Source organism: Artemia sp. Qi Xiang Cuo, chromosome 10 (assembly GCF_049724085.1).
Source record: "Artemia sp. Qi Xiang Cuo chromosome 10, ASM4972408v1, whole genome shotgun sequence".
Taxonomy (NCBI): Eukaryota; Metazoa; Arthropoda; class Branchiopoda; order Anostraca; family Artemiidae; genus Artemia; species Artemia sp. Qi Xiang Cuo.
Window position 1 is genome coordinate 65,996,166 of NC_142803.1, and position 19,841 is coordinate 66,016,006.

The 19,841-nt window shown below is 37.0% G+C and overlaps 1 protein-coding gene and 1 pseudogene across 1 annotated transcript in view; both read right to left on the reverse strand.

The window, feature by feature from the left end:
- The window catches only part of LOC148948053 (uncharacterized), a 476,379-nt gene that overhangs the window by 372,789 nt on the left and 83,749 nt on the right, over window positions 1-19,841 (reverse strand). The gene's annotated exons all lie outside the window — the stretch shown is intronic.
- On the reverse strand, window positions 72-1,508 carry LOC148948059 (uncharacterized; annotated as a pseudogene).

The window sequence follows — 19,841 nt, forward strand, 5'->3', positions numbered from 1 at the left end:
TGAAATGGATGGTTCCTCCTCTCTTCCTGCAAGGACTCAGGAGGTTTCTTGCAATCACTATACTACTTGGTTTATACATGATTTATCCGATTAATATCCTTTATAAACTTGCATATCAACTTGAGTCCATCAACACAGTCATTCTTCAATCCCGCTCCACTTAATATGTCACTACTCTGTCAAATTCTTTTTTCTCTACTAACCTGTCTAATATTCTTCCTCCTGTCTTCTGTTCCAGCACATTCGAATAACAGATGTTCTACCGTTTCCTCATTTCCACAAAATGCACATCTCGGATCTTCATTATAAAAACGGGCTCTATATTTCTGAATTCCTGCATGATCTGACCTTAGTCTGAATATCACCCTGGCTTCAGATTTACTTGGCGGTCCATATATTTTCTTTTCAAATTGCCTTTCTTTCTTTTGTGTAACTAACATATTTGTTGAGAACACACGGCTGTCCTCGAATGTCTTTATTCTCAATTTCTTTATCACTTCTCCAATTTGATTAACCATCCTGTGCGTGATATCTACAAATGTTTGCCCATCTTCTGTGGATGCTTGTTTTGCTGCAGTGTCAGCCATTTCATTTCCATTAATGTTTGCATGCCCCGGTACCCAATCCAATGTGATGGTTACTCCCTTTTTCAGTACTTTCTGTAATTCCTCATCGCAAAAGATCACTTTAGGAGCTACTTTATTTGATAGATAAATATTCTTGATTGCCTCCAAACCACTTGTTGAATCCGAACATATTTTATATTTTTCACCCGTTGATCCCAAATCTATTATATATTTTACTGCTTTGGCTATTGAAACTACTTCTGCTTGAAAAACTGCAGTTACATCACTTAATTTAATCAATTTAACTATATTCTTGGAGGGAATTACAAAAGCAGCCCCCACTCTATTATCCACTTTGGATGCATCTGTGAAGATATCCACAGTGTCAAGATATTGCATTTCTTTTGTCATCTTGAATGATTGATCATAATCTAGATTATCCCACTTTCCAAATTAAGTATTGGAATGGTATGGGATGGATTTCCACTGAGGGGTTATGAACATATTGAACACTCCCAACATTGATGTTAACTGACAATCCATTTGAAACTCTTCAATTCTCTTCTTTGCCCTCACAATAACGAATATTTTCTTCCATGAACATTACACCCATCCCTCTTTTAGCATTTTTGATTTAATTGGATTTGACTGGTCAGATATCCATGTCTTCCGTAAGAACTTTAATGTTGCTATGTCTCTCCTGCTACCTAGCTTCTCAATCCCACTTTCTGATTCGAGAAAGCTCCGTGGAGTTGTCTTTCTTGCTCCAAAAGCTGTCCTTAAAGCACTGTATTGAATAGTTTCCAGCTCCTCTAACAAGGACTTAGACGCTGCCACGTAAATTATTCCTTCATATTTCAATTTCTCTTTTATGTATTTTATATAAAAGTTCTTAAAAAAATCGGGCTTTGGCCCAAAATTAGCTCCACATAGCATTTTCATAATATTTAATCTTTTAGCACATGTTTTCTTTAACTGTCTCACATGAACATTAAACGTCAGCTTTCTATCAATGGAAATTCCAAGCCATTTAAATTGGTTCACGGATTCAATTTTTTCCCCATTTAGAAAGAGACAAAGATCAGAATACTTTTTTGTTCGCGTGATTACCTTTGCTTTGGTTTTCTCGACCGAAAACTGCACACAATTTTCCATGGCCCACGTTTCCATTAATTTTATTTTCTCCTGGGCCACTCGTTGCCCCTCCTCAACACTATCACACACTATCTACATTGCATTATCATCAGCGAAAATCCCAGCTCTATCCTCTCCTGTATCCATTTTTATGTCAAATTCACTTATATTGTAAAAATCTGGCCCCAATGAGGAGCCTTGTGGTACGCCACGTTTTCTCAGGACCTTTCTTTCCGAATATGCTTTACCCACTTTTACTGTCACTTCTCGTTCACGTAAATAATCATAAGAAAATCTTAATAACCATCCTCTAACTTTTGCTGCAATCACTCCTTCTAGTATATGTCGATGAACCACACTATCAAAAGCACTACTCACATCAAAGAAAACTGCTAAACAGATTTTTCTATTTTCCAAACAATATACTGCATCATTTACAAATATTTGCAACACTTCTATAGTAGATCTGTTCTTTCTAAACCCACATTGAACATCTTTCAAAGTGTTTATTCTTTCCACTTTCCATGTAAGCCTCTCCTTAACCATTCTTTCATAAACTTTTCCTAACACAGGTAGTAGAGTAATCATCCTTAAGTTTTCCATTTTTGAATTATCTTTGCGTTGTTTAGGAGTTGTAGTAACTAACCCATCCTTCCATATTTTGGAAATTTTCCGTCTTCCCAGGCTTTGTTAATAATTTCTAACAATGTTTTTATCCATTTGTCACTTAAATGTTTGACATACTGTGGGTAAATCATGTCTAAACCTGGTGCTGTTAATGGTAACTTTCGAATCACATTCTTTAACTCCTCTACCGTAAAATATCTGTTATAATCCATATCATTTTCTATATTAGAGTCTTATTACCTTAGAGAATGTAAGTTTTTCATCATCCTTAAAATCGTCTGGTCTTCCAATCACTGACTCTACACAATCTACTGCTTTATTCTCGTTTTCTTGTTCTTCCACTAAATCCTCTCCATTAACAGTCAAGGGTGGGTTATCATTATCATCTGTCTTTCCTGTAATCAGTTTTTTCACTGTTTTGTACACTCTACTTGCAGGCTGTCTAAAATCCAACTTCTCCACGAATTCTTGATACGAAATTTTCTTTGCTTACACTGTTTGGCGCCTAAAGACTGCATATCTTCTTTGACACATTAAAAAATTTTCAAAGTTTGGAAGCTGATTGTACCTTCTTCTTGCCTCTATTAGATTTGACTTTGCTACTTTACATTCACTGTTCCACCAAACACTCAGTTTGCGGTGAATAGGACCTCTTTTACTTTTTGGAGCCAGTTCTTGTGCTATTTCTAAGAGTGAATTTTGAAATACATCTATCTTTTCATCGACATCTTCACAACCATTCACCTGTGACTGAGCGTCTGTTTCTTCTAATTTATTCGTAAAATCTTCCCAGTTAATATTCTTTAAATTCACTTTGCTAGTTTCTCCATGATTTTTGCATGCACTATTATCTTTAGAGATCTCTACCATAATGGGAAAATGATCACTATATAGGGTGGATTCCATGTCACTTGTTACTGATACTTTTGGTGCCAATGAAGCTGATCCTCTGGCCAAGTCTAGGGTCACTTATCTTCATGTTCTGCTTTTGATTATAGTTGGTCGATCCTTGGGAGTAAACAGGTTTATATCTGAGTTTTTCATTAAAAATTCAATGATTGTTTTCACATTTCTATTATCACTTCAGTATCCACACCAAAGACAGGTGTGTGAATTTAAATCACCTATAATTATTATTTTCTCTCCACCAGACACAGTTTCTATAATTTTTTCTAGACCTCGATCACTTAAAAGTAAATAACAGTCTGTAATATAAATATTTAATATATTCAGCTTTACTTTGTTTTTAAGATGTATTTTGCATCCAACAACCTCCATTTGATAATCCTCCTGTATTGACAAATGAATTGGGATATAGTTGATTTCCTTGTTAATACCAATAATCACTCCACCTCTCTCTTTATTCCATCTATCTAATCTCACTATATTATAGTCTCTGAATGATGGATTTATATATGGTTTTAAGTAAGTCTCTTGAATGCAAAACACGTCAATATTATTCTTAATGCAATAGTCTAGTACTAAATCCTTATTCACTTTAACTAATGATCTTGCATTCCAAGACATAATTTTTATGGATGATTTAACAGTCATTTATTTACACACTGATTCAAAATAAGGCTGCTGTTCATTTGCATGATTCCCAAACTTTCAATAAAATTACAGAGTTTATCCACTTTTTCCCTGATAGGCAAGTTCTCTATGCTTAAAATTTCTGGTGACAACACTAGACCAATCACAATCTTGTTTATAATATTACTCACTATTCATTGCTGCATCTGACCAGTTTCATTATCCCTAAGGGGCACGCTGATTTGTGCTTCTTATTTATATTTCTGTTTATTAGTGACTTCAGCATATGACCTGTAAACTGTTTCAGCTCTTCTAAAACTCAATTGATGTCTTTCAGCAACTTTTAAAATTTCGGTATTCCTTTGTCTGACACTACATTGCATTGAAGTTGATGGGTGGTTACCATAGAAATTGATACATTTATTTAAAGATGTTCTATTTTGTATATTTTTTTTCTGCATTTGACACTGTCCAGATGTATGCTTGCCAACATATAGTAGGCAAATTTCTTCTTTTGCTGGGCAATATTTCTTTACATGTCCATACCTTTGTCACTTATAACATTGTAGCAATTGTCTTTTATATTCATGTACAATTCGTCTCCTTCCCCCCATCCAGACAACAGGAGGAAGGAAATTATTTTCAAATGTTAGCAATATTGCAAGACTGTCTTCCATTTATATAATCTCTCTATTAAATCTTTTTTGCCTTTTGGCCCCAATTATTGCAATTGGGCTATCTATACTATCTAAAATATCATCCTCTGAAACTTCAAGGGGTACCCCCTTTAATATCCCTCTAAAGGTCTCCACTCTTCTCTTGACCTGTATTTGCAAGCCACACATTTGACTTTGCTTCAACATTTTCTCAGCTGCTATGTCATTTTTCACAAAAATAAAGATTTTCCTTCTTTCAGCCAAAACTTCGAACTCAAACTTGTTTTCAATTTAATAGTTCTTTCATGCACTTTGAGAGTCTGAAATCTTCTGGGAATCTTTTTGATTCATCTTCCTCCTTTACTTCAATGATCATTCCGATCTTGAAAAGCTCTTCTTCTGGGATTTCAAATTCTTTGTTGATATTTAATTTTTCTGACACCCACTGTCTCTGTTTTGACTCCATATTTATCTCTTTCCTTCCATCTTTTGGAACCTGGGATGAGACTCCACCATTAGTCTCTGAATTAAACTTTTTCGTTTGAGGTTGTTGACACTCCACCTCTGTAGCTCTTCTTTTTGTAGCTGATTGGTCTATTTCAGTGTTCACACCTTCTGCAATACAGGGGTTAACACAATCGAACATGTCTATTTCCTGTTCATTATATGCTTCTCTGCCACTTGGTAAGGGTGGATACTCCTGATCAAGTAATGGACTATATCTATTTTGCGTGGGTACCATTGGTACATAGGATGATACACTGGGTAAACACATGTTATTAGGGCTTCTGGATTGGATTGGTATAAACGTTTGCCCCTACTGGTTAACTACAGGCATTGTTGTTAGTCCTTGCATATTTTGGTAGCCATAGGGGATTTGGACAGGAGCCCCTGATGGCTCCATTATTGTCTACTTTCCTCTTCTTGCAACAAATATTCTTCAAGTCTGTCCAAATTGACAATATTGTATCTCCTTCCACACTACAGCTCTAGTCTGTCCTTCTATATTCTGTTGCGAATGAATTGGATAACTTTAAAATGTCTCAAATTCACAATTAGTAATTTACTTTAATCTTTTCTTCCCTATCAAAGATTTCATTATTTATAGGTTATTGATGTTTTTGAATATTTTGCCATAAAATCGCTAATCTACATATTTTACATATTCATCCATATTTCGAATATTTATAAGCAGTGTTTACAATTACGCCTTTTATTTTAATAGTAACGTAATTTTTGCGACTTGTGAATTTACATTCTGTTCAGCCGCAAGTGAAATGTCCCAAGAAGAAGGATATGAATTTATCCTGAGAAAAGAAGAAATATTCAAAGATTGGGATACATTGTCAACCCAACCCAGAAAGAAGAGGGGCAAATGATCTGATGTTCAGGACGCACGCCTCAATTCACTACAGTTGATTTAATGTACATAAAAAAAGCTGGTTTATTCAGGTATCCAACTCTTCTTCATTATTGTTTTTCGAGTGCAATATATTAGATTGAAAAATTATTCTTTTTGCAACAATTTCTAGGCTAGATCTCTTGACCCAGTCACTATTTTTGATAACATAATGGGCAGAGGCTTGACTAGGCTAGGAACTCAGTTAGACCAACGATACTTTAAAGCCCAGCGCCCGCTAGCGCCCAAAGAACCCAAATTCATTAATACTTTAGCGCCCAGTGCCCAGAACCCACAGCTCCCAACTTGAAAAATAAACACTAGCATTACCTTTAGCACAGCAAATTTATAGTCCATTTCTTCTTTAAATAGTGATTTAAAAAAGTATCATATCTAAAGTTAGCAAATCACAGATGTTGCGGGCATACACAAAAGAATTATACTACTCACAATATATTCAATTTATGTAAGCAAGTGCATTGTGTCGTCAAGGTGAATATGGCAAAGAGAGATCATAATCAATTACAGGAGGGGAGAGTTGACTTCTGTCGGCAAACGCATTTCACAAAGAGGCAATTTGCGTGTTACAAATATTCGAGATATGTCATTCTGTGTGGGCTCCCGCACCATCTGCTACTTGCCTAACTTTAGATATGATATTTGTCTTCTGCCGATAAACACATTTCGCAGAGATATTTCAAGTTGCAGGAGAGATCAAATTTGGGCTCTTTCTGGGCATTCAGAAATATTTCAAATATGTCATTCATTTTTGGGTTCTGATAAATTAAAAATCCTTGTATTACATGCAGGCGGGCGTTAGCCTTGCTTGGGCTTATGATGCCCTATACAGTGTTTTTGTTAAGTGAAAAATAATTCATACTTATATTTTCTACCAAATAAGTATTCAAATAATCAATTTATTGTCAGTATAATTTTATTTTTAACTTGGACGCCAGATTGAAAGGTAAATAAAAACCAGATCGCATGGGATTTTGCGAGTTCGGGAGTTCCTTGCGCTTTTTCTTCTTTGTCTCCAGTAAAAATCGCTATTTAAAGAAGAAAGAAGAATTTGCTGTACCAAAGGTAAAATAACTTAATATTTGGTTGTATGAATTGATACTTGGGTGTGCTTGTATTTATCTTCCAAGTTGGGAGCTGTGGGCGCTATGAGTTCTTGGGCGCTAAAGTAAATGTTGCTTTGATCCTGGAAGCTTGATCCGGTTTCAGCAAAGGTTTATATTTATCTTTGAATCTGGCGCCCAAGTTAAAAATAAAATTATACTGACAATAAATTGATTATTCGAATACTTATTTGGCCGAAAATAGAGGTATGAATTATTTTTCACTTGATAAAAACACTGTATAGGGCATCATAAGCCCAAGCAAGGCCAACGCCCAAAGGCCCAAGCAAGCAAAGGTTTATATTTACCTTTGAATCTGCCGCCCAAGTTAAAAATAAAATTATACTGACAATAAATTGATTATTTGAATACTTATTTGGCCGAAAATATAAGTAGGAATTATTGTGGTTAGGCTTGTTTTTTTTTATTTATAAAAGATGGTTCAATCAGTTTTTTTAGTCTAAAGCTCTTTTTTGATCCTGGGTGCTTGGACTCTGGAAGCTGAGAAGCTAAAGTATCAAAGCTTTGATCCTGGAAGCTAGATCCGGTTTCAGCTAAGGTTTATATTTACTTTTGAATCTGGCGCCCAAGTTAAAAATAAAATTATACTGACAATAAAAATAAATCTAACAATCGAAAATAAATGTGGTCTGCTTCAAGGGGAAGACTCGGAGACCCCTTCTTCTCCCATTCCTGAGGGGGGGGGGTCAATTTGGGAGGGAAAACAAAAATGCTGAGAATCGAAAATACAGCATGATCTGCCTCAAGGGGAAGGCTCAGCTGCCCCTCCTTCCCCCATTTCTGAGGGCAGGGGAGGGGGGGGGGGTCAATTTTGGAGGGAAAAACAAAAATGCTCAGAATCGAAAATAAAGCGTAATATGCCTCAAGGGGAAGGCTCAGAGGCCCCTCCTTCCCCCATTTCTGAGGGCAGGGGAGGGGGGGTCAATTTTGGAGGTAAAACAAAAAATACTAATAAACTAAAAAAAACGGGATCTGCCTCACGGGCATGGCTCCGCGGCCCCGCCTTTCCCCATTTGTGAGGGCTGGGGAGGGGGGTCAATTTTGGAGGGGAAACAAAAAATGCTCAGAATCGAAAAATGCTCAGGCAAACTATTACAGTTATGTTGTTGAAGTTTTCGCCACTTCGCCGCAGAGATTTTTGTTTTCAAACCATTTGCTTGCTATTATTAAAGAGAAACGTTAAATGATCCATGCCTTTTTTATTTTCTTTTTTTTTTTGAGAAATTCGTATGTGCAATGTCTATTTCTTTCGGCAACGTTTCGTCGCCCCCCCTCCCTCTAAAGGAAAATTGCTAGCAATGCCCCTGGTCTTGGCTACAACTAGAAGTATTCAAGACAAGAGCATAATTTTACTTGGCAACCGAGCGTCAATCCCCCCCTGAAATCCTGGATCTGCCACTGTTTCTAAGTTGTAAATATAATAGAAAATTCATTTTTGTTGTAGGGAATCTGCATAATTTTCCGCAATGACGTGGAAAAACTTTTTGAAGTTCCCCCCAGGACTTTTCTGAAATTACGCCCCTGGCCACAACCTTATTATTTAACTATTACCTGTAAATACATTTTTAATAATTTTTTTGTTACTGATCTCTCAATGCAATGCTAATGCAAAAGACCCCCCCCCTCCCCTCTGTTGTTTTTTAGGGTTTAGGTGGGGGTGGAGGTACCTAGTTTAGGTTACGTATTTAATATATCTTATGCTTTACCCCTATATTTTATATTTGATGCTTCACCCGTATTTAATATATTTTATATACGACTTTTTTATTTAACAAAACCAGTTGCCCAGCGCCCAAGAACCCAAACAAAGATAGATCATATCAAGTTACAGGAGGGGAGATTTGACTTCTGTCAGCAAAAGCATTTCACAGAGACGTATCAAGTTACAGGAAAGATCAACTTTGGGTGTTACAAATATTCAAAATATTTCATTCAGTGTTGGGTCTCATAGACATATTATTACATAAACACCAGATCGCATGGTTGCGAGTTCGTGAGTTCCTTGGGCTTTTTCTTCTTTGCCTCCAGTAAAAATCGCTATTTAAAGAAGAAAGAAGAATTTGCTGTACCAAAGGTAAAATAACTTAATATTTGCTATTATGAATTGATACTTGGGTTTGCTGTATGAGGGGGGTTGCTCGTGTCTCAATACATCTTACTTTACGCTAAATTTTTACTTTTCTATAATTTTTTTGAATGGTTTTTTTTACGATAACACAACCCTTTCTTTCTTTGTTTTTTTTCAAAGAACTAGGACAAATAGCAAAAACGAAGTACAAAACGCATTTGATTAAGGTAGGCGCTACCCACCCCCCCCCATCATATATGTAATAATTTCTGTTAGTTTTAAGTTTTGATTTTCCTCCTTAATTTCAGCTGAAAAAAGAAATGTTTTTTTATTTTATTTCTGATTGTTACGAAATAATGGCGGGAAATCCGGCTGCCCCTCAGTAGAATTCTTTTGTGTATACACGCACCATCTGTGATTTGCTAACTTTAGATATGATATTTGGCTTCTGTCGGCAAACATATTTCGCAGAGACATATCAAGTTACAGGAGAGATCAACTTTTGGTTCTTTCTGGGCGTTCAGAAATATTTCAAATATGTCATTCATTTTTGGGTTCTGATAAATTAAAAATGCTTGTATTACATGCATGCGGGCGTTGGCCTTGCTTGGGCTTATGATGCCCTATACATTGTATTTATTAAGTGAAAAATAATTCATATTTATATTTTCGGCCAAATAAGTATTCAAATAATCAATTTATTGTCAGTATAATTTTCTTTTTAACTTGGTTGCCAGATTCAAAGGTAAATATAAACCTTTGCTGAAACCGGATCTAGCTTTCATGATCAAAGCTTTGATACTTTAGCTCCTCAGCTTCCAGAGTCCAAGCGCCAAGGATCAAAAAATAGCTTCAGACTTTGGGCCTGGGAGCTTATCCTCAAAATTTCAGCTCAATCCGATCCTTCCTTCCCTATTTTCCAAAAACCAAATATCAAGTTTTGTGAGTATTTGCTTGCGTCAAAAATAGATACTGGATGCTAAAATAGTAAGTCTGTTAGTGTCTGTGGTACAGTGGTCTCTGTTCCTGACTGTCAGGCGGGAGATCCGGGTTCGAATCCCTGTCAGAGAAAATTTTTTATATACTGAATTTAAAGTTTAAAAAATAAACTCAGTTTCTTTTTTAAATCCAATCTATTAATTTGATTTTAAAAATGAGGAAAGATGGAAAAAAAATGTTTTTTTATGTTATTTCTGATTTTTATAAAATAATGGTGGGAAATCAGGCTCCCCCTCAGTGGATTAATTTGAATATACCTACAACATATGTGATTTGCTAACTATAGATATGATATTTGGTTACTGTCGGCAAACACATTTCGCAGAGACATATCAAGTTACAGGAGAGATCAACTTTGGGTTCTTTCTGGGCGTTCAGAAATATTTCCAATATGTCATTCATTTTTGGGTTCTGATAAATTAAAAAAACTTGTATTACATGCATGCGGGCGTTGGCCTTGCTTAGGCTTATGATGCCCGATACAGTGTTTTTATCAAGTGAAAAATAATTCATACTTATATTTTCGGCCAAATAAGTATTCAAATAATCAATTTATTGTCAGTATAATTTTATTTTTAACTTGGGCGCCAGATTCAAAGGTAAATAAACACCAGATCGCATGGGATTTTGCGAGTTCGCGAGTTCCTTGTGCTTTTTCTTCTTTACCTCCAGTAAAAATCGCTATTTAAAGAAGTAAGAAGAATTTGCTGTACCAGAGGTAAAATAACTTAATATTTGGTTTTATGAATTGTTACTTAGGCGTGCTTGTATTTATCTTCCAAGTTGGGAGCTGTGGGCGCTATGGGTTCTTAGGCGCTAAAGTAAATGTTGCTTTGATCCTGGAAGCTAGATCCGGTTTCAGCAAAGGTTTATATTTACCTTTGAATCTGGCGTCCAAGTTAAAAATAAAATTATACTGACAATAAATTGATTATTTGAATACTTATTTGGCCGAAAATATAAGTATGAATTATTTTTCACTTGATAAAAACTCTATATAGGGCATCATAAGCCCAAGTTAGGACAACGCCCAAAGGCCCAAGCAAGCAAAGGTTTATATTTACCTTTGAATCTGGAACCCAAGTTAAAAATAAAATTATACTGACAATAAAAATAAATCGAATAATTGAAAATAAATGTGGTCTGTTTCAAGGGGAAGGCTCGGAGACCCCTCCTTCTCCCATTTCAGAGAGGGGGGGGGTAATTTTAGAGAGATAACCAAAAATGCTCAGAATCAAATATAAAGCGTGATATGCCTCAAGGGGAAGGCTCAGCGGCCCCTCCTTCCCCCATTTCTGAGGGCAGGGGGGGGTCAATTTTGGAGGGAAAACCAAAAATACTCAGAATCGAAAAAAAAAGGGATATGCCTCAAGGGGAAGGCTCAGCGGCCCCTCCTTCCCCCATTTCTGAGGGCAGGGGAGGGGGGTCAATTTTGGGGGGAAAACAAAAAATGCTCAGAATCGAAAAATGCTAAAGCAAACTATTACAGTTATATTATCGAAGTTTTCGCCACTTCGCTGCAGAGATCTTTGTTTTCAAACCATTTGCTTGTTATTATTAAAGATAAACGTTAAATGATCCATGCCTTTTTTCTTTTCTTTGAGAAATTCGTAGGTGCAATGTCGATTTCTGTCGGCACTGTTTCGTCACCCCCCCCCCTCTCTAAAGGAAAATTGCTAGCAATGCCCCTGGCCTTGGCTACAACTAGAAGTATTCGAGACAAGAGTATAATTTTATTTGGCAGCCGAGCGTCAATCCCCGCCCCCCCGGAAATCCTGGATCTGCCATAATAAAGCGTGATCTGCCTCAAGGGGAAGGCTCAGCGGCCCCTCCTGCCCCCATTTCTGCGGGCCGGGGAGGTGGGGGGGTCAATTTTGGGAGGGGGTGGGTCAATTTTGGAGGGAAAACCAAAAATACTCAGAATCGAAAATAAATGGGATCAGCCTCTAGGGGAAGGCTCAGCGGCCCCTCCTTCCCCCAGTTCTCAGGGCAGGGGGGGGTCAAATTGTGAAATACCAAAAAAATTCCTCAGACTCGAAACTAAACGTGATCTGCCTCAAGGGGCAGGCACCGAGTCCCCGCCGTCCCCTAGTTCTTATGGCAGGTGAGGGGGGGTCAATTTTTGAGGTAAAACAAAAAATGCTCAGAATCGAAAAATGCTAAAGCAAACTATTCCACTTATATTATCGAAGTTTTCGCCCCTTCGCTGCAGAGATATGTGTTTTCAAACCATTTGCTTGCTATCATTAAATAGAACAGTAAAATTCTCCATGCTTATTTTATTTTCTTTTTTAAATTCTTTGGTTGAAGGTCGATTTGTTGAGGCCCATTTTCTTCGCCCCCCCCCCGCCTCTACAGGAAAATTGCTCGCAATACCCCTGTCCTTGCCTAAAACTAGAAGTATTCGAGACAAGAGTATAATTTTATTTGGCAGCCGAGCGTCAATCCCCGCCCCCCCCCGGAAATCCTGGATCTGCCCCTGTTTCTAAGTTGTAAATATAATAGAATATTCATTTTTTTTGTAGGGAATCTGCATAATTTTCAGCAATGACGTGGACAAACTTTTTGACTGTCCCTCCGGGACTTTTCTGAAACTACGCCCCTGGCCACAACCTTATTTTTTAACTATTACCTGTAAATACTTTTTTAATAATTTTTTTAGTGATCTCTCAATGCACTGCTAATGCGAAAGACCCCCCCCCTCCCCTATTGCTAAGCCACATTGCATACTTTGTCGATGCGGATTACTCTTGCCCCAGATGTAATATAAGTATTGAAGATGTGGCCCATATTCTCGCCGAGTGCCAACAACTTTCTCTGTTAAGGGGAAAGTATTTTGAGGGTGGTAGCTTGGAGTTCCCGGGGATCCTGAAGACGACTGTAAAAAGGACAATCATGCAGTTATGTAGATATGTAAATGAAGCGTTGACAGCAATAAGTGAAACTTGATTATTATTTATTTATTATTTTCTTTTAGTTATTTATTTATTTATTTCATTTTATTTTATTTGTTTAATTATTTTATTTATTTATTTTTTTTGGGGGGAAAGGGGGAGTTAGATTTTGTGTTATTTTTCTTGTGGAGTGTAATTAAGAAAACTTTGTTTTATGGCCTATTTTTTGGCTTATAATAAATTTATTATTATTATTATTACATTCCAAAATGAAATTTATGGTGAGTCAAGAATGCAATATTTGTTCGTAGGCTTCTTCAGTTCGTGAGCTTCAAGGGGAAGGCTCAGCGGCCCCTCCTTCCCCCATTTCTGAGGGCAAGGGAGGGGGGTCAATTTTGGAGGGAAAATAAAAAATGCTCAGAATCTAAAATAAAGGGGATCTGCCTCAAGGGGAAGGCTCAGAGGCCCCTCCTTCCCCCATTTCTGAGGGCAGGGGAAGGGGGGTCAATTTTGGAGGGAAAACAAAAAATGCTCAGAATCGAAAAATGCTATGGCAAACCATTATAGTTATGTTATCAAAGTTTTCGCCATTTAACAGCAGATATCTTTGTTTTCAAACTATTTGCTTGCAATTATTAAAGAAAAATGTTAAATGATCCATGTCTTTTTTCTTTTCTTTTTTTTGAGAAATTCGTAGGTGCAATGTCGATTTCTGTCGGCACAGTTTCGTCCCACCCCCTCTAAAGAAAATTGCTAGCAATGCCCCTGACCTTGCCTACAGCTAGAATTATTCAAGACAATATTATACTTTTATTTGGCACCCACGTATCAATCCCCCCCCCCTGAAATCAGGAGTATGCCTACTGTTTCTAAGTTGTAAATATAATAGAAAATGCATTTTTTTTTGCAGGGAATCTGCGTAATTTTCTGCATTGACATGGAAAAACTTTTTGAAGTTCCCCCCAGGACTTTTCTGAAATTATGCCCCTGGCCACAACCTTATTATCTAACTATTATCTGTAAACACTTTTTTAATATTTTTTTTTACTGATCTCTCAATCCAATGCTAATGCAAAAGACCCCCCCCCCTCCCCTATTGCTAAGCCGCTTTGCATACTTTGTCGATGTGGATTACTCTTGCCCCAGATGTAATATAGGTATTGAAGATGTGGCCCATATTCTCGCCGAGTGCTGGCAACTTTTTCTGTTTAGGGGAAAGTATTTTGAGGGTGGTAGCTTGGAGTTCCCGGGGTTTCTGAAGACAACTGTAAAAAGGACAATCATGCAGTTATGTAGATATTTATATGAAGCGTTGACAGCAATAAGTGAAACTTGATTATCATTTATTTATTATTATTATTTTCTTTTAGTTATTTATTTATTTATTTCATTTTATTTGTTTATTTTTTTTGGGGGGGGGGAGAAGTTAGATTTTATTTTATTTTTCTTGTGGAGTGTAATTAATAATACTGTGTTGTATGGCCTATTTTTTCGCTTATAATAAATTTATTATTATTATTGTTACATTCCGTAATGAAATTAATGGTGAGTCAAGAATGCAATATTTGTTCTTAGGCTTCTTCAGTTCGTGAGCTTCTTTGAACAATTATTTCCGTGTGATATTCACAAGCACGTCGACTTGTACTTTCCCCAGGGGCGGTCGTATTTTTTCCCAGGGGCGGTTGTCTTCCGTATCACCGGCTCAGATCTTGGGCCGTATCTAGGGAGGGGGGGGGGTGTACCAGGTTTACCTTTTCTGCCTTAATTCTATCGATTCCCCTTAAAATTGATATTTTACCAATTTTACCATTTTTCGTAATTTACATCTTTTCCGTATTTTACTGGCATTTTACCTATACTACTGACGTATTGGGCGGCACCTTGCACTCATCACCCCAAAACCACCCAGAGAGCTGTCGAAAAAAGGTTTGGAGGAAAGCTTTTTTATTTTTAATTTATTTATTATTATTATTTTGTACTGGATGCGTAGACTTGCGATTGAGGGTTATATTGGTTATTAATATGCATCATGTTTGCGCAAGACGAGAAGCCTATATAGAAAATATCAAATAAAACGATCCATGCAGATTGTAGGGATTTTGTGGTCAGGTCAGCTCAGATTCAGTTGCGTAAATTCAGAAAAATTCTAGGAGGGCAAAATTCAAAATTTTTCGTCAATTGACGATGAAAACAAGGAAAATTTTCCAGTAAAAGGTTTAATATATATTTACAACTTTAAAAAAGGTGGCAGATCCAGATCCAATTGGTACAGAGGAAAAAAACACCCATTGCACTTCCCGGCTGAGGGCAGAGAATCAGGGATTAGCACCGCCAGTATGGACGTTCGAGGCTGGAAACTGCAATCTTTACCTTTTTTTTTTACAATTGGTTCACCCTTTAAGAGTGTAATTAATCTTTCATGGTAATTCAAGAACATATCGTTCACATAATTTGCATACGCGATAAGTCTTTGAAGTGTTGAAAGATCAAACTATTAACACTCTGCCAAATGGTTGGCCATCGCTTCGAATAGGGGTGGACCCTGAGAGTTTAGAGATCCAATTGTATAATTTACCTGCTTAATAGCGATTAATTTACGGATAGACAATGACACATTTAGCTACATTAGATAATAGATAATTAGAATTATCTATTTGGGATTAGGGCTTCAGTGCATATATCTCTCCTGTAAAGAAAACTTTTTTTCAATGTAATTTGATCTTTTGCCGCAGCGGGCGGAACTTCTCAAGCAATTTTGACCAATGAGCATCAAGTTCCCCAAGCGTTTGGTAGCGATATCTCTCTGTTAGCATTAGAAAGCTTCTTCTTGCACAGCAATTGTGAGTGAAATGCCCCGTCGCCACTGAAACTATTTTGCTAAACTTGACACCTTTGCTGTCCGACGGGTGTCTGAAGAAGGAAAGAAAATATTTAAAAACTTCAAACATAATTAATTGAAAAAACTGTTTTTTTTATGAAAGTAAAGAGTGGAGTTTAAACTTGAGACGAACAAAAATTATCACCCCTCAATTCTTGACAGGCACTTTACGTAAAGCAAAAAGGAAAATTATTATTTAGAAATTATGCTGATGGCATGCGGTGTTAATTTTGCCTTGCACATTGCTGGTTTTTAGACTATCATTTTAATTTCAAAAACATGTGGAAAACCTTTCATTGCATTTTGAAAGTTGTCAGAAGAGAGGAAATTGGGGCTGCAAATGACCCTCAGCCTACGTCGGTCATTGGACCGTGCGTCAAGTGGAACGTGAAAATAGCCAAATAATTCAACAGAAAAGTGGTTGAGTAGCCATGAGGTTCGGAAGAAAATTGGAGTTGAATATCTGCTCCAGCACGATTAATCTGTAATTCAGGGGAAAACAAGGGTATAAGGAAAGTAGAAGTGACCCTAAAGCCCCCACGCAACACCCCTGCTGCCACCTATAACTTTTTTGCACCCCAAATATGGGCATAGAGTCCCTAGGGAGAACACGTGGTTAATGGGGTCAATGACCTCTTTCTCCAGGTGTGTTTTTTGCACGCTCTCTGCGACTGTTATGATCCAGGGATAGTATTTTTTGTTGTTTCCGAGGCATATGTCAAGGTCAATGTTGTTGTTGTTGTTGTTGTAAGTGCACGCTCTCAGCGGATGTTATGATCCAGAAATAGTATTTGTTGTTGTTTCCGAGGCATATGTTAAGGTCAATGTTGTTGTTGTTGTAAGTGCACGCTCTCAGCGGATGTCAAGGTCGATGTTGTTGTTGTTGTTGTTGACACGCTCGAGGTGAATGTCATGGTGTCCAGAAATAGTATTTGTTGTTGTTGCTTTAGGCAAATGTTATGAGTGTCCTGGAAAAAGTAAGATCACATGTGTCCTTCTCAGTCAATCGGTGAGTGGGTTACACCCCCCTTCTCTGCCAATCAGAGGGCTGGTTACATATACTTTTCCCCGCTACATAACAATTCGCCCTTGAGATTTCGTATATAACGGGCATGCAATGTAATTCAATTATCAGAAAGTATTGTGACACAATTGAAACAACAATGGATAAATTTGATGAATTAGAAGCCATGTCAACTTCAATTTGCAATGTAAGTACATTTTTTATTTTCAAACGAATTTTCCTTGGACATCCTCCAGTATATTCAACTAAAACGTAAATATATTCCTTTACCCCCAACCCCCCCCCCCCCGAACCATTGTTTTACAATCAAATTCTCGCAAAAAGAAATACCTTTTCGATAAATTCCTTCCCTCTATATTTCCAGCTAAATCCCCCCCCAGCTAAGAATATATAAAAGAATATATTCTTTTACCCTCGAAACCTAACCACCGCAAAAAGAAATACCTTTTCTGAAATTTATTCTTTCTCTGTGACTCCCGTCGCTATTAAGCCGCTAACTTGACAATACATTTCCGCAAGCATATAATTACTTTGTCACCCTTTTCCGGTGTGTTTACGAACGCGGCAGCCAAAGTCAAAGGGTTTTGTTTTGGCTTTCAAATTAAAACAGTTTTAAGCAAAAAGAGATTGCTATATAGTAAGGGAAGAGGGTGTAAGAAAAAGATACATTGCTTTATTATGCATACATTTAATAGCATTTTTACCTATGTTCGCAAATTTTAGGCATATAAGCTATATGTTAACGATCTTTTTATCTTATTTTAAGCCTATAAACTGGAACATTTAAATGATAAAAATATAAACATTGATTTCTATCTTAAGACTACAGACTACTGTTTGTCAAGATTTATTTTTTCACATGTTGTGCAATAAAAACGTTTGATTTCTGGGCCAACTATATTTCTCGCGAAATTTTTATATATATATATATATATATATATATATATATATATATATATATATATATATATATATATATATTTTGGCTGTCAAATTAAAATAGTTTTAAGCAAAAAGAGATTGCTGTATATTAAGGGAAGAGGGTTTAAGAAAAAGATACATTGCTTTATTATGCGTAAATTGAATAGCATTTTTACCTATGATCGCAAATTTTAGGCATATAAGCTTTATGTTAACAATCTTTTTATCTTATTTAAAGCCTATAGACTGGAATATATAAATGGTAAAAATATAAACATTGATTTCTATTTTAAGACTACAGACTACTGTTTGTCAAGATTTATTTTTTCACATGTTGTGCAATAAAAACGTTTGATTTCTAAGCCAACTATATTTCTCATGAAATTTTTACTTTTTGCTTTCTTAGTGATAAACTAAACAAAATTATATGGATGAGGGTACTAACTTTCTTTCTTTAAAAAGGGGGAAATTATTTTGATACTAATTTTGTCCCTTCTTTTTAAGGCAAATTATGAAGAATGCGTGCCCCCTCCTTCCAAGAAAGCAAGAGAGGGTGAGGTAGCCCCAATGAGGCCTGGCAGAAAGTTAAAGAGAGAGTGGGCGGATAACTACAATGCCGAAGCTACGCAAGATCGTGAAATAGCCGGCCCAGCCGCGCAAGAACATAGCAACGCCGCCCCGTCCACCTTCAATCATGCGTTGCCTGGGCCTTCAAGAGCTGCCCTACCTACACAAGGTCAGGAAGTGGCCCTCCAGCATGCACTACCTGGTCCTTCGGGCATTCAAATACTGCCCTCGGACTTTGCAAATGTGAGTATTTTTTCTTCAAACTATCTTATAGAAATATATTAAAACAAAACTTTTATTTTCAACCTAATATAAACTTAGCGAGATATTAACCCCTATTACATATCTAAATGTAATTTTTTTGCAAAGAAACTACTCTTTTCTAATCTTTGCTATCGCTTTCGATATCTCATAAGTGAATATTTTTAGGTAATTTCTATTAATAATCACCGCCTTTGAAACTCAAAATGCTATTTTTTCTAATCTTTACTGTTTTCTCTGTTGCTATCACATATATTTTAGATACCTTTGAAACTGAATGCTCTTTTTCACGTAATTTGAGAGAGAGATTATCCCATCTGGCACATATTGGTGTTCTAATTTACACTTAATATTTTTATCGTGCCAAGATTTTAGTGAAGGGGAGAGCGAGTTAACGGTTCAATCCTGGAACCCTAGCACGAGAATTAGAGATATGGACTTAGAAATATTTCAACTTTTGATGGGCATTATGTAAAGGGGACTGGGAGCCACGCGGTGGGGTGGGGGGGGCCGGGGGAAACGTCGCGGGAAGCGCAATGGGCCCGAGAAGCGCCACGAGTCAGGGAAGCGCCGCAGGATGCGCTGCGAGAAGCGCCACGAGTGGTCTGGGAGGCGCTTTGGGGCGAGGTTATGGAAGCGCCGGGGGAAGCGCCACGGGCCCGTTAAGCGTGATGGGAAGCGTTGTGGGCCCCAAGAAGCACAACGGTAAGCGCTGCGGGACGCGCTGCGGGAAAGTGCCGCGAAAAAAAAAAAATTTTTTTAACACTTTGAAAATAAACGACCAAATTGTCGCCTTCTATGTCATATCTTAGATTGTCGTTAAGTTGGAACTTTCAGTTGAATTGACCAAATGTTATTATGCAATAATAATCCAAATTTTAAAAGCAGTAGGGATGATTTTAACACTGAAAATAATCTATTTTTTCATTTATAGATTGTCCTGGTTCCATACTCGCCATCTCCCCCCTGCTCGTCCGTTGGAAACGGAGAAGACGATGCATCTTTGGAGTATCGTGAAAATGAAATGTCTTGGCAAGGTATCGTTAATGAAATACCTGAAAATATCGATGATTTTTAAACTAATTGTTTTAATGTAGATAGTAGCACAGTTGAACAGGGGGGCTTACCTTTGCTAAGTCCGAATACTTTGCAGATTTTAGAGGATTTTATCC